Here is a 15243-nt window from a genome sequence, read left to right as displayed (position 1 = left end):
TTTACAACTTCCCGCCCAGCGCACACCCGCCATGTGTTAATCAGGATGGTTCATAGTCAGTCCTGGAGTAAACAAATGCAACTTCACCAGAAAACATGAGAGCCACACCTCTTTACTCCAGGTGTGCATTTTGGCCCACCATCTGTTTCTCCACAGCGCTAAGTGACAGGTATTTAAGACAATTTCTTAACAGGAGTTGGGATCGGTGGTTTATCTCCTCATTAGATTGCTAATGTCATTAATTAAGGTTATGTCAACGGACATGATGCCACAGCAGAGGGGTATTATCAGTGGCAACAGCCTTCCAGGGTTTGGGCTCACAGTCTGCCTACTGCAATGCACCACTTTGCAACCTGCCCAAGGTGGAGACCTGCCCTTTCCTAACACTGCTACGGAGAGTCCGCCCCGCAGTAAATGCGTTTTGAGGCGTGCTCCAGAAACCCCCTCAAAAATGCCTGCTCTCTCACTGATCACTGTGTCACAGCTGATGAATTAGTTTAGAGGGAGGAATGAGAAGCAACCTTCTGTTTTGGAAGGAGAAAGAAGGGGTATGGCTGCTGTATCCTCTGCTCTGCTCACCCTAAGAGCGCAAGTTCCTATGGCATAGGTTAGCTCCCCCATCTAACGTGGCTGCTCATCCAGCTGACTGCATTTTCAACTGAGGACATCAGCAACTTGCTGAGAGATGCGGTGGACCTTGTGTCACGGTGCAAACAGCAGGGCTGGACAGGTTGGAGCAGGGCTAGAAGGAATTGAGTGATCACGATGTTTCACCTGGACTTTAAACCATGCACACCCTGACAGCAGTGAACCTGTGAATGTTGAGACTCCAGAAGTGAAGAGCCAGTGTTTTTAGCCTGTCTGCTCACATCAGACACTTTAATGCAGTAGAAAAGTGCAAAGACCTTTTAGAAACGTTCTTTTTTTTTTTATTCTAGGGGACATACAGTTAAGTCAAGCACACCCTTGGGCCAAGTCCTGCCCTGGTTCTCTGCAGAAGTCCTAATATATCCCAAAGACTGAGCGCACTTTAAATGTGCGTCAACAGTAGCATGTGCTGGCCAGAAGAGATGTTAAAAAGCAGTCCTTCAAATGAAGGCACTTTTAGTTGTTTTCCTCGGTTGTTTGAGGTCACAGTTCCCCCGCCCTTGTTAATAAAGGTGTGATTAATGACTTCTGGCAAAACTGCTGCCTGAAAGAGCCAATGCTGTAGGAAAAGCAAAACCAGTTTTCAGGTATTTTCTTTAAGGTTCCTCTCAGAAACACACAAATGAGTTTCAAAAGCATTCACAAAACACTCTGACACCCTCCTTGCCCCATCTCCAACCCCCTGCAGACATATCACCATTCATAGCCTGAATAATTACTTTCCATCTACCTGCAAGAAAGTTCTCACCGTGCCTTCAGCTGGAAGCACAGGCACCACTGCAGAGCCGTTATCACAGGGCTTCCCAGGCTGGCTGTGTTGCAGTAGTGGCTTTGTGATTACTCTCCCCAGACCAAGCAGTGCCCAGAAGTCCTGAGTGAGGCTCCCAAGTCCCTGTTTAAATAAATCACAGCAGTAAGAGAAAATAAAACATAAAAACAAAATTGAAATTGTTTCATCTGAGTGTTCTGGGCTCACATTCTGGAAGTTTTTAAGGCTGGGCTGGATGGGGCTCTGAGCAACCTGATCTAGTGTGAAGTATCCCTGCCCATGGCAGAGGGGTTGGAGCTGAATGATCCTTGAGGTCCCTTCCAGCCCTGACAATTCTATGATTTTGAAGCCTACTTCTACCAGTAGGAAGGCTGAGAAATCCCAGCAGCTGAAAGCAAGACAGCAGAAGCAGAGATTCTCACAGCTGGGCCTGGGGTGCCACAGTGGGGACTGGGGAGAAGTATCAAAAATCTGAGAAATGCAGTAGAAATGCAACAACTGAAGCAACGTTGCCTCTGCTGAGGACTCACTTGTCCCAGGCAGGCCCTGTTGCTCGCAATGACTTGATGTGACTTAGCTTTCCCAATCCACTGGTTTAAGTCCTCACGTGGGTGGGGTTTAGCCTGCACCATAGGGGTCTGCACTGCTGTTAGAGGGCCAGAAGGGCTGTCTGAGAAAGAGCAACTCCTACCTGGGGGTAGGTACAGGAATGCTGATGTGGCTGCAGATGAACTGGGCCAGTGATGCTGTCTGAAGACTCATACATTGCTGTGTATGAGCCTTCCCCACGGTATACCCCTCCCCATGGTCCCACATGCACGTTGTGAATTAGCACCACGAGAGTTAGAAACAAAGGATGGATGGTCATGCCTTGGCAGGAGGGTGCAAGACCCTAGTGCCATTAGTGTAAAGACCACATAAGCTCCTTAGTTCATCTTACTGACCTTCATTCTGTGGGAGCTAAGCTCTGAGGGTATGAGCAACCTGAAGTAAGCACAGTGTGGCAAGGGCTGATGGACATCACATGCATCATACTGTGATCTATGGGGCTGCTTTTGCAAAGAGAACAGTTGTGAAGCTTTTCATGGGGCAGGAGTGGCCACACTGTGAAGTGCATGGGACACTTGGCAAAACTGGTGTTTTTCCAGTGCAGGAAACTGTACTGTGGAGATTCAGTTTGGATGAAGCCCTGACATTTTATAATCTAGTGGAAAGAAAGGAGTGGAGGCTGCTGTGTGAACTTGTCTCCAAAGCTGAAGAAAATGCTTTAAATTAGGAGGACACAAAGGCTAAGGACTTGTACAGAAACTGCCATTGCTATGCACCTTTCTCTGGAGGGACCAAAGTGGCTTAAAACACTGTTAGACTCCAAGCAAGCAGGAGATGTGTCTGTGGGTGCTTGCCACTGGGTTTCTAGAGTGGCCCAGTCGTAGCAGATGGTGAATTGGCAGCACTTACAGCCAGATTCCAATCCATGTGCTGAAGCTTCCCCAAAATTGGTGTGGGTGGCTCTAATTATAACCTGTGTCCTACCGCCTCCCCTTTCTGAGAGTAGGAAAGAGCCGAGCTTTCTTGTTACTCTAGCTGCCTGCCCGTTACCACGTCGAGATTGCTGGTGGGATAAGGGCTTTCCATTTGTTTACAGTACTGCTGTCCTACTTGGCAACAGGCTTCTCATTCCTTCAACCCTACAAAGGGAAGAGCCTCGAGCAAAGCAGGTTTGCAGCTGGCTTAGCAACACAACTGCTCTGCATTCCTGTAAATTTCCAGGTTCAAGTGCAGTTTGCTTTTCTTCGGTGCAAGCCAAGTGGACATCTCTACCCCCCACCCCACTGCAGAGCCTTTAGGAAGGCTGATAGGACCTGAGAGAAATAATGGCTCCAGGGAAAGGCATAGGGACACAGCGAGACAAGTGGTTCAGTGATGAAGATGGAGGCAACCAAGTGCTGCACCATCCGCCCACCTTCAGGATTCCAAAGCAAAAGGGAAACTTGCTCTTGAGGTCTGAGGTGAAGAGGTAAATACAGGTATAGATCCAAGTCCTCAGGGCTAGTCTGATTTATTTGGCAGTCCAGCTAGTCAATACTCCCAGCCTTGGATGTAATGACTCTTTTCTTTTTAGCATGTGGCTCATTCTTGGGTTCCCACTATTTTATTCCACGTGGAGCTGGTGTTTTTTTCATTGTTTTCTCCTGTGTGTGATTGACACGAGGAGGAAGGAAATGTGGAAACTATAGAAACTGTTCTCCACACTGAGGAAAGGTGCCTCATATTCTTCTGAACCTGACCTCATTGTTTGCTGCTGTGTCCACAGGCACGTTCTCTCCCATGCGCTGGAACGACCACAACATCCTTACCCGAGTTTGGGCAATGGTCACCCAGTGAAAGTAAAGGCCTGGCCCCATTCCCACCTAACTCACCCCTGATGCAATCAGAAGAGAAATCAGATCCCTAGTTACACTGTATAAATAGAAGGATTTGATTTCAGGCAGATGGATATCAAGTCATTCTGAATTTTCCCCCCCTGATTTCACTAGTGAGATGATTTGTGTTACAAGGAAAACTTGTTCTGAAGCTGTCATTATTTACCTGAAACGCATCTGCACTTCGAAGTAGGCTCTGGAAACACAAGCAGAATGAAATTGCCCGTAAAGCAGAGGTGGAGTGGCTTTTTCTGAGGTCTCAGGCTGTTGGGTTTCCTCTACATTGGAATGCAAAGTTAATGCCCTAAATTTAGACACTCACTAGGCTTTTTGAGTTTTGTTTTTGGGTTTTTTTTTTTGCATTCACGGCTTGAGAATGAATTCAGTCGTGAAAAGAAATGCAACTGACACATTTGGCATGCAAAACAGTCCTTGCTTTAGCTGGGGGGGTCCACATGCACGTGTGTATGTGTTTATCTGCAAACAGCCTGTGGAAGACTTGCATGCTAGAAACACTGCCTTTAGCTGCCCGAAAGAAAGCACCAGTCTGTGGTCCTCAGTCCCCTCGTGGACCATCGAGGTGCAGTCCTAAGGACCCACTCAGCTGACTTAAGCTCATACAAGAAGTGTGCCCAGGTGGCCAAGAGAGCCAATGGCATCCTGGCCTGCATCAGGAACAGTGTGGCCAGCAGGACAAGGGAGGTTATTCTGCCCCTGTACTGAGGTTATTCTGCCCCTGTACTCAGCACTGGTCAGGCCACACCTTGAGTACTGTGTCCAGTTCTGGGCCCCTCAATTCAAGAGAAATGTTGAGGTGCTGGAAAATGTCCAGAGAAGGGCAACAAAGCTGGTGAGGGGCCTGGAACACAAACCCTATGAGAAGAGGCTGAGGGAGCTGGGGGTGTGCAGCCTAGAGAAGAGGAGGCTCAGGGCTGACCTCATTGCTGTCTACAACTACCTGAAGGGACATTGTAGCCAGGTGGGGGTTGGCCTCTTCTCCCAGGCAACCAGCAACAGAAGAAGGGGACACAGTCTCAAGTTGTGCCAGGGAAAATATAGGCTGGATGTTAGGAGGAAGTTGATGGCAGAGAGAGTGATTGGCATTGGAATGGGCTACCCAGGGAGGTGGTGGAGTCACCATCTGTGGAGGTGTTGAAGAAAAGCCTGGATGAGGCACTTAGCGCCATGGTCTAGTTAACTGGCTAGGGCTGGGGGATAGGTTGGAGTGGCTGAGCTTGGAGGTCTCTTCCAACCTGGTTGATTCTATGACTCTATGATTCTAAGAACACTGCAATTCCAAAGCATTAAATGAAATCATTTAAGTTAAACGTTCAGACTGGTAACTTGTGTGAGCTCAGACACAGAGCACAGCTTTGTGCATGCACCATGTTTTGCTCTGCCTCTTTCTTCCCAAATGAATGGTGTGACATAAGTGGCAGCAGCAGCTTAATGCAGAGCTCCTAAAAAAAGGTGTTTGTTTCCATCACAGTGCTTAGCTCATTGTTCCTGCTATTTGTCCTGTTGACTGCCTGCTCAGGAAGGCTATGTTCCCAGGAGCCAGAAGCTCCAGCCTGCTCCCTACTGCTTTACCATCAGGTTCCTAAATTCACACTTTTTATCTTCAGTGTCCCCTTCTCCTTGTTTATCAAAAGATTGGTTGCTTTGTTTGTTTGCATTTTAGCTTCCCTCACAGGGATGTGGTGGGGACTTTTAAAACCCTTGAAAGCTGCTCACAGTTCTTCGGATGGCAGCAGTGAAAGACACCCTGGTATAAGTGACAGAAGATGCAGGGAGACCTGCCAGATCTCCTGAATCTGGCTTCTCTAAGCTGTGCAATGAATTATGTCCCCCTACATCTTCTGACCACTGCAGGGTTAACTGAAATTCGCTCCTATGCTGTATGTGAATGAAAATACCATACTCTGGCATGGTAATATTTATATATGAATCGTTTGGGACAGTCTAGTGCTGAATGAGGTCTCACAGAGAAGAAGCTTTGCCTTCCTCTTCACTATTTTTCCCTGGTACTGCTCTTTTTCCCAAGAAGGGCCATGCAGGAGGAAGCTTCTACAGATCCTGGGTGCTGCCAGCTCTGATCACCTTCCCTTGTCTCCTGTGGCTGGGGAGCATTGGCTTGTATTGAAGGGTGAGCAATGAATGAATCTCCCTGATCAGCTTCTGGTCTATGTGGCTTCCTGAAAGCAAGCATTGAACTATGCAGCCAAATGTTCTGTTCTTTGCCCACCGGATTCAGAACTGAAACCATCAATTCATTTCACTGATGATTTTGTTCTCAATTCAAATCAGCAATAACTACCTCACCCAGCACCCACTGAATCAGCTGTCCTGCCTCCTGTGGGAATGAAAGTACCTGTTTTGCCATGTAAGAAAGACTTTCCATTCAGAAAACAAGATGAGACTCTTCCCTAGACACTCATCTTCATGTCTCTTCTTGGAGACACATTAACCCCACAGACACATGATGAGGTGGAACAGGCAGGGTCTGACAGTGGGAAACATAAGGAAGATCTAACTGAACATGAGATATCCCATCCTGAACCACACCATATAATCATCAGGTCACTTCCAGAGTCTCCAACTTTGTCAATTTTAGATCTGCTTCCCAGATCATGGGCCCATATTGCAATCCATTTCTATAGCCCCATGTCACATCTGCTGCACTGAGAGCATTGGAAAAGTGTGGGGACCACAGGAAGATGGCTGCAGGAAAGAGATGTGCCATGTATTGGTCTTGTTATGGTGCACCAAATAGTGGACTGTGGTGCCCTAAACTCCAGAAACACAAATTCTCAGTACCTGTTCTTTTATTTTACAGAGCTAAATCAAAACCCACTGAGATCAATGGAGTTTTCATACTGACGACCATGAGTTTTGGATCCAGTTTCTCGAGATTAAAGTGTTAGGAATGTGCAGGAAATTATCCACAGAGAAAACTGTTTCAATCACTCCCTTTAATGGCAGATGCTTTGGAAATGATTATGTGCTATGTAAAGAAATGAATGTGTTCAGGCTAATTTTGAGTGAACCCAAAAGGTCTTTTACACCATTTAGACTGTGCAAGAAGTCTTAATGAGCACAGAAATTAATTTACAACCAGTTTAATTTACCTTTGTTCTGCCAGAGCCATAGAAAGCAGAAAAGTCTGGGTCTACACTGTTTTTCATACTGATGTGCTGATCAGAAATAGGTTTCTCTTTAACTACTGCAAGAAGAGCAACAGAGTGAGCATTTGAGTGATAGGCAGACAGAGTCAATCCCTAGAGCAGATGTAGTGATGGCTTTAAGTGTTATTTATCCCTCTTCTCATAAAGGAATAAGTCCCACACATATAAACACCTCTACAGCATTACAATTCCAAGCCCAGCAGGGAGGTTTCCTGCTTTCCCACATATGGACACAGGCTTACAATAAATGTTCAAGCCCAAATTAGTAAGCTTGTCCTTGCTCCATACTGTGGGATAACTCAAAAGAAAGCAGTGGGACAGGTGACTCAACTTTGACAAAAGACTCATTTGCGATGGCTTTGACAAACTTCTCCTGCCTTCTATTTGCTGCAATTTCATCTTACTTGCCACTCACCTTGAAACATTTGAACTGTGAGCTTCAACTGCCTCAGAGGATCACCTTACAAAGAGTCTTCTCATTTCCACCACCAGCTTAAGCTCCAGAAATGCTAGACAACTCCTTTAGCAAAAAGAAGTAGATTGATCTCAGCTACTGCAAAGAATCTCTTTCTCACACTTTTTAAGAGCACAGTTCTGCTGGATCTTCCTTTTCTATTCAAAAAGATGTCCCCTCTGGTACTTGTTGCAGTTTTGGGCTGATTTTTTTTCTCTCCCTGCTTCAAATTGCAGACCCCTCGGAATGAGAAATCTTGTCTCAGTTCTCTAAGGGCACTAAATCTAGCCAGGCACTGTATAAATCACTGTATCAGAGACAGCTATGAGTTTGCTTATCTCTTCCTTGCAGGAGAGGGCTGAAAAGTTGCTGTTGAAGTTGCCTTTGGCCACTCTGTGCTGTGGAGTTCTGTCTGTCTGTACAGGAGGGCAATCTGAAGTCTGCCTACACATTCTCCACCCCATTTGTAAGTGGCTGCACACTCAGCACTTAGTTTGAGTGACTTCTAGTGCCTTTTTAAGGAGAGGAGTCCAAACTCTCCCTGCTGACATCAAGCTGGAGCAGTGTGGGATGAGGGCTGATCCCTTTGCAGTCCAGTTTACCAAGAAATTCAGGAGTTTATCCAAGAGTTTTCAGACACATTTGAACCCCAGTGTTGTGGATAGAAAGCTGGTAGCATGGGAGGCATCATGGGCTCCAGCCTTCCCTCTGCCTGGCTTTATGAGAGGCTCTCAAAAGCTCACTGCAAGGGTCTGTATTCAGAGAGGGATTGTAAAAAGTCAGGTGCATCAGGTGGGAGCAAGAAATTCTGGGTGCAAAGCAAAGGGAGACCACAGTGTGCTTTCTCCTAACTGAAGGAGGGCTCTATTTCATCTCCCCACAGCTCTCATGGTTTCCCTGTCTATGTAGCTGCTTCTGGACAGCCTCTCCAACACATGTGAGTCTCAAAAAGGACAGTTAAAGTGATACTCTTATTTCCCACTGCAGCATCTCCAGGCTTAGACAGTACTGAGCCCATTACTACTGAAAGGCCTCTGTATCACTGGCACATGGACTGGCTGCCAAAATCAACCTCTTTGTTTTCCCTTAGCCTATACATGCTTTTATGGCTGGTTTCAGTAAGGAGATATGCAGCACATGGTTCAAGTTAGGCACCTATTCCAGTTCCCAGTCAAGAAACAGATATTCACCATGTGAACCACGGTGCTACTCAGCCAAAACAAATCAAAATACAAGCACCATCTATTAAGAGTGGGAGTGATTTGTTTGTTATAAATCACTAGGTGAAAAATCCTGCATCTCTGATACCATTCAGGAAGTCATGACTTATTTCTGGATGACTTACCTGGGCCCTACATCTGGCAAAATTCCTCCAATAAATGAGTTGTGATGAATGATATAAATGTTAGTAGTAGTAGTAGTAGTATTACTGTTGTAACCTGCTTTGGTCACCTTAAATGTCCTGAAACAAGATAGAAACTCTGGATCTTCTAATGCCTCCCTGAAGAGTCACTGTTGTAGGAGTGAAAAATAGAAGAATGGTCACTTTTCACTGAAACCCTTGGTTTATGTAAAGCATCTGATTCAAACCCTATTTTCTACGTGGCCTTTTTTTGCAGACTGAAATAGCAAGCTTCATTCAAACTAAACTTTGAGCTCAGTGCAAAGGAAATGCTGATGAAAATCACGACTCAAACACCCTTGCATCATTTAATTCTATTTGTTTTATTGGTGAGATACAGCTTGGGCCTCTTCTACCACCGTTAAAAGAAACTTGGTGGAGGGCAGAAGGCCATTCTCAGGCTTAGGTAGCCACCAGACCACAGTAAAGTCCAGGGAGAGGAATCTGGACAAGATCAAAGTCCACTGGAACTTTGCCATCAGCTTCTGCAAGGCCATTTTTTCACCTTAATGGCCACTCCAAGTGCAGAAAGGAATTTGGGTTTGTTCTTAAAGCAGGAATCCACTGCAGAGTTCAGGTTCTTCAAAAGGTAGCCCTTTTTTTTTCTTTGCATCCACTCCAAGTGATGAAGAGCAGCCACACACCACATGCTGGTCAAAGTCCATGCCCTACTTTCCTCCATGTGGATGGTAGGGTTCCCTTCTCTTTAAATCACCCTTGCAGAACTCATGACATCTTTCCTGGCTATCCCAAGTGTTTGCCTTTCACTTATGTGAATTTTGGGTCTTGATATCTCTGCAGGAATTACAGCTTCTGAAAAACTTTCAACCACTCCTCATAGCATCTCTGCTATGAGGACAGGCTACAAGAGTTGGGGCTCTTTGTTCTGGAGAAGAGAAGGCTTTGAGGAGACCTTATAGTGTCTGAAGGGGACCTACAGGAAGGCTGAGGAGGAACTATTGACGAGGTCTTGTAAGGACAGGACAAGGGGTAATGGGTTTAAATTTGAAGAGGGGAGATTTAAACTAGATGTGAGGAAGAAGTTCTTTACAATGAGGCTGGTGAGACACTGGCACAGGCTGCCCAGGGAGGTTGTGGCTGCTCCATTCCTGAAGGTGTTCAAGGCCAGGTTGGGTGAGGCCTTGAGCAACCTGTTCTAGTGAGAGGTGTTCCTGCCTATGACAGGGGGTTGGAACTGGATGATCTTTGATGTCCCTTCCAACCTAAGGCATCCTATGATTCTAAGATCGATGCCTGAAAGGCTTGTGGCTAGCAGGCTGTCATCACTCGGGAGAGACAAAGCCTCAAGGCAAACTGCGTGTGCCGTGTGTGCACACATGTGCTGGTGCCTGCAGAGCTGTGGTGGCACAAGCAGACACCTCTGCAGAAATCACTGCCCTGCTCTCGTTTCTACGATCTCTAAGTGGCTTCCTATTTTCTAGATATGAAAAAATATATTTATAGGCACCGGGGAAGTGGTAACATGAACTCAACCTAAGATGCCTTACGGCAGAAAAGAAACAAAGTTCCTTGTTGCGGCTGCTGGGCAAACCCCACTCTTTGCCCTGGCTCTGCTCCTCACGTGAGTGGTGTCACAGGAGTGGAGGTGCTCAGTTCAAGGGAAGGCTGTCGCTGTGCTGCACCGTGGAGCAGCGGCAGTGAAATATTGCAGCTTAGGAATCATAGAATCATAGAATGCCAGGTTGGAAGAGACTTCCAAGATCATCCAGGCCAACCTAGCACCCAGCCCTAGCCAGTCAACTAGACCATGGCACTAAGTGCCTCATCCAGGCTTTGCTTGAACACCTCCAGGGACAGTGCCTCCACCATCTCCCTGGGCAGCCCATTCCAATGCCAATCACTCTCTCTGTGAAGAACTTCCTCCTAACATCCAGCCTAGACCTCCCCTGCCACAACTTGAGACTGTGTCCCCTTGTTCTATTGCTGGTTGCCTGGGAGAAGAGACCAACTCCACCTGGCTACAGCCTCCCTTCAGGTAGTTGTAGACAGCAATGAGCTCTGCCCTGAGCCTCCTCTTCTCCAGGCTGCACACCCCCAGCTCCCTCAGCCTCTCCTCACAGGGCTGCACTCCAGGCCACTCACCAGCCTTGTTGCCCTTCTCTGAGAAAGGACCCTGGCCAGGATCAGTCACAGAAAAAGGGCCCCTCGCTAAGGAACCCAAAGTGTGGCAGTTTGAGCCTGTCTATGCCTATAAGAGCCTCAAAGTTGGAAAGCTCCACAAGCTAGAGAGGTCCGGGAGGTGTACTGGCAAGTGTAATCTTTGTACCTCCTCCATTAATCCTGCATCCCTGTAAATCTGTCTGCTAAGTCAGTATCCTCCTGAGGGGAGGTTGTGGCCAGGAGGAGGTTGCTCTCTTCTCTCAGGTGGCCAGCGCCAGAACAAGAGGACACAGCCTCAAGCTATGCCAGGGGAGATTTAGGCTGGAGGTGAGGAGAAAGTTCTTCCCTGAGAGAGTCATTGGACACTGGAATGGGCTGCCCGGGGAGGTGGTGGAGTCGCCGTCCCTGGAGCTGTTCAAGGCAGGACTGGGCGTGGCACTTGGTGCCATGGTCTGGCCTTGAGCTCTGTGGTAAAGGGTTGGACTTGATGATCTGTGAGGTCTCTTCCAACCTTGGTGATACTCTGATACTGTGATACTGTGATACTGAGATCTTTGCTTCTCCTCCCCATCTCCCTTTCTCAGATCAGGTTTTTGGTAGGAGGGAGGCTCACAGCCTGGCTAGGCCTGGGCAGAGCTGATTGTGGCTGCGTCGTTCGGGCTGGGGCAGGGAGGCACAGGGAGGGTGCGTTTGAGGCCTGTGGAACTGGGGCCTGGGCAGAGCTGATTGTGGCTGCGTCGTTCGGGCCCGACGCAGCTGGCTGGGGGAAGGCTGTGGAAGGCCTAATGGGCTTGTTGCAAACCTGGGTTGCAGGACTGGGACAAGGTGGAATGGGAATTTGTGTATTTCATAGACTCATAGAATCAGGCAGGGTTGGAAGGAACCACAAGGAGCAGCCAGTTCCAAGCCCCCTGCCATGCCCAGGGACACCCTACCCTAGAGCAGGCTGCACACAGCCTCAGCCAGCCTGGCCTTAAACACCTCCAGCCATGGGGCCTCAACCACCTCCCTGGGAAACCCATCCCAGCCTCTCACCACTCTCATGCTCAACAACTTCCTCCTCACATCCATCCTGACTCTCCCCACCTCCAGCTTTGCTCCATTCTTCCCAGTCCTGTCACTCCCTGACATCCTCAAAAGTCCCTCCCCAGCTTTCTTGTAGGCCCCTTCAGATACTGAAAGGCCACAAGAAGGTCACCTGGGAGCCTCCTCCTCTCCAGCCTGCACAGCCCCAACTCTTTCAGTCTGTCCTCACAGCAGAGCTTCTGCAGCCCTCTGAGCATCCTCCTGGCCCTGCTCTGGACACACTCCAGCATCTCCACATCCCTCTCGTAACAGGGGCTCCAGAACTGGATGCAGTTTGATGTGCTTTGCTATGCTCACCACTATGTAGAACTGTAACATTTTAGCTTGTGAATTGCTTCTCCATTTAACCTTTCCAATTCTCCAATCCACTGCATGTGAGTGTTATTCTTTTGCCCCTTTTTTGGAGCAATAGAGCTATCTGTCTACTCATTCAACCATGACACCAAAGCCAACACCTGGGAAGCTAAGCAAGAGATGCCCAGTGAAATATGGGTCAGTATGATTGCTTCTTCCACTACTGAAGTGTAGCAAAAGACAAGACAGAGGCTCCTGGTATTGCATTACCACTGCGCTTTTCAGTGGCTCCAGCTAACAGTTTATCTTTATTTTCATGCTGACAGTACTAAGGAAGTTGATTTGTTTTCTGTTCTGTCTTAAATCTCAGAGTAGATATACAAGTCCTAGAACCTGAGGCATGGGATGCAGCAAATGAGCTAAACGTATGCTTAACCAAAGTCTTCTGCTGATTCACTTTGACTTAGCTGAGTGCTCACTAAGCGTAGCTCTTCAGAGCATTTGCAAGCCAGCATCCACCAAGGCTCTTTGCATGTGGCAATAGCAATTTGCTGACATGGCTCAGATAAGCCACAACTGCACTGATTGTTTTCTACTCCCCTTTCTTGGACTCTTTTTGTCATACGCTTAACAAATATTGCTCCCAGTCGAGAAGTGTGTCTGATTAGCAGATTTAGACAGAAGATTGGTTTCATATTATTTGCCTTCTGCTTCTGAAAGTCTGTGGAGGACATGTTTTCAAGCTTTCTCTTCAACCACACGATTAAAAAAAAAAACAAACCTTCTTTTTCTGCCCTTTTTCTCCTAAATAAAACAGAGATTTTCATTTAATCACCTGCCTTCAGCATCTGGGGCTTAAAATACAGCACCGAGTATGGTGCTGAAGTGGAAACAATGATCAGCTTTTCTCACATGAGTAGTCCCTTTGAAGGCTAAGTGTCTGTGCTCATGAGCAAAGTTATGTTACATATGAGAGCTTGCAGAACCAGAACATGAACAAACTATGCAACTTAACTTACCCTAGAAATACCAACCTTGTAGAAACTTTTTGGTTTGTAGCTGGGGGAAATACCCTCTTTCCTAAACTAAACATATTTCTAATCTTTTTTTTCCCTTTCCCTTGTAAAAATACCTCTTTAGATAACAGATGTCCTGTAAGCCCCACTCATTCAAGTGGTTTAGGTTAAATATTTCAGTAAATATTAAGAAGACTTAAGGCAGTAAAAGAAGTTTATGATTATTTTTTTTCAAAAGAGCTTGTTCTTTTCCCTCCCACATTATGCTTTTTTTTTCTCTTAAAAAAAACCCAGTCACATAACCTACATCTTTATCTGCTCCAGTCTGAAGGCTTCTATTTATAGTTTTTGGTTATGAATGTTTTTTCCTATGAAAAGGTCAGACCTCGCACATATACAATGGTGGAAAGCCCTGCTTATTAAAATGCAGGCAGATGGATTTGTTAAAAAGAAGCCATTTCATAATGCAGCTGCTGTGAAAGGAGGCTGCTTTAGCAGAAACATCCTCATGCTGCTTTTATGAGAAAAACAGGTAAAGGAGCTCTGTTCTGTGGCTAAGTAATTTTTCCTCTCCCAGCCTCCATCCTCACATACACAGCATGTCCTTTAGCCCTATTCGTATGCTTTGTCCTACACCCACACACACATACACATACGCACAGTACACCATACACTTGCCCCATTTCTCCCACCCCTACTGCTCTGCAAAGGCTGGAGGAGGTGGTGGTGCACCAGTCCAACATCTGCTCCACAGACAAGCTGCCTCCAGACTGCTCTCCAGTCTGGAGTGACTGCGTAGCTTGGGAGATGGGTCCTGGTCCTGAAGATGGGATCTTCAGGACAGGGTCCCACCTGGCTGAGGCAGTTCTCACTTAGGGTGACCTGGGAAATGGTGGGCAGTGACTGACAGGTGGTCTTCACCAGCACCCAGAGAAGCTGCAATGTGCAGTGCAGGGTGTTGCTTCAGAGGATGGGATCACAGAGTGTTTTGGACCTTGGCAACGGGATAACAAGCATCTCACAGCCTCCTGCATGAGGGATGACTGACAGAAACCTCTCTCGATGGTGATACCAAGAAAAGGTCTTGTCTGCTTTGTTCTAGCCCTGACTGAGGAGTGTTGTTTAGCTGAAGGAAAATCACTTCATCCCAAAAGCTTTTCTCTCCCTCCTTCTTCCTCTCTGAAGTATCCTAAGCACTTCTCACACCTGCAGCACCCTGGGGTGATGGGAACAGTGCACGTAGCCTCACATTTCCTAAAATCCGGTGTTATCAAGGAAGGCCTCTCCAATGTTTATGAAATCATATGCAAAACTCACAAGTCTCTTAAATTACAATTTGAAAATAGTCACTTATCTCTAATTTGTGGCTACTTTGCACACAAATGCTCTGACTAGCCTCTTCTGCCTGTGCGGCAGGGGATGGGGCTGCTGCTGAATGTAGGATGCGTCCTTCCCCAGCCTCCAAGGGCACAGCCCTCTCGAGGTGTCATTTCCAGGGAAGCTCAGCAGCATGTTCGCTCTGAAGGGTTCTGTCTGCACCAGATCCTGCTCGATAGAAGCCCTAAGCATATTGTCCCCAGGGCTTCAAATTCAGAGGACCACTCGAGGAGATAGTTTGTCCTATAGCCTTTCTACCACTGCTGGTATCTGCCACATCACTCCTGTGAGGAAAATGGAGGACAAATTGAAGGAGAATCTCTTTCCACACAATGGACTTGGGCATGAAATAGTTCTCTGGGTGCCTCCTCCACAGTGTCCTGCGCTCAGTCTCACTAGCTGCATGTACAGTGATGGCAGTAGAAGAGTGGCCAGGACACACCTGAGGGGCGCATCCCTGTAAGTCTG

The sequence above is a fragment of the Pogoniulus pusillus genome, chromosome 26 (assembly GCF_015220805.1).
Source record: "Pogoniulus pusillus isolate bPogPus1 chromosome 26, bPogPus1.pri, whole genome shotgun sequence".
In the NCBI taxonomy this organism is placed as follows: Eukaryota; Metazoa; Chordata; class Aves; order Piciformes; family Lybiidae; genus Pogoniulus; species Pogoniulus pusillus.
This window is presented reverse-complemented; position numbering follows the sequence as displayed.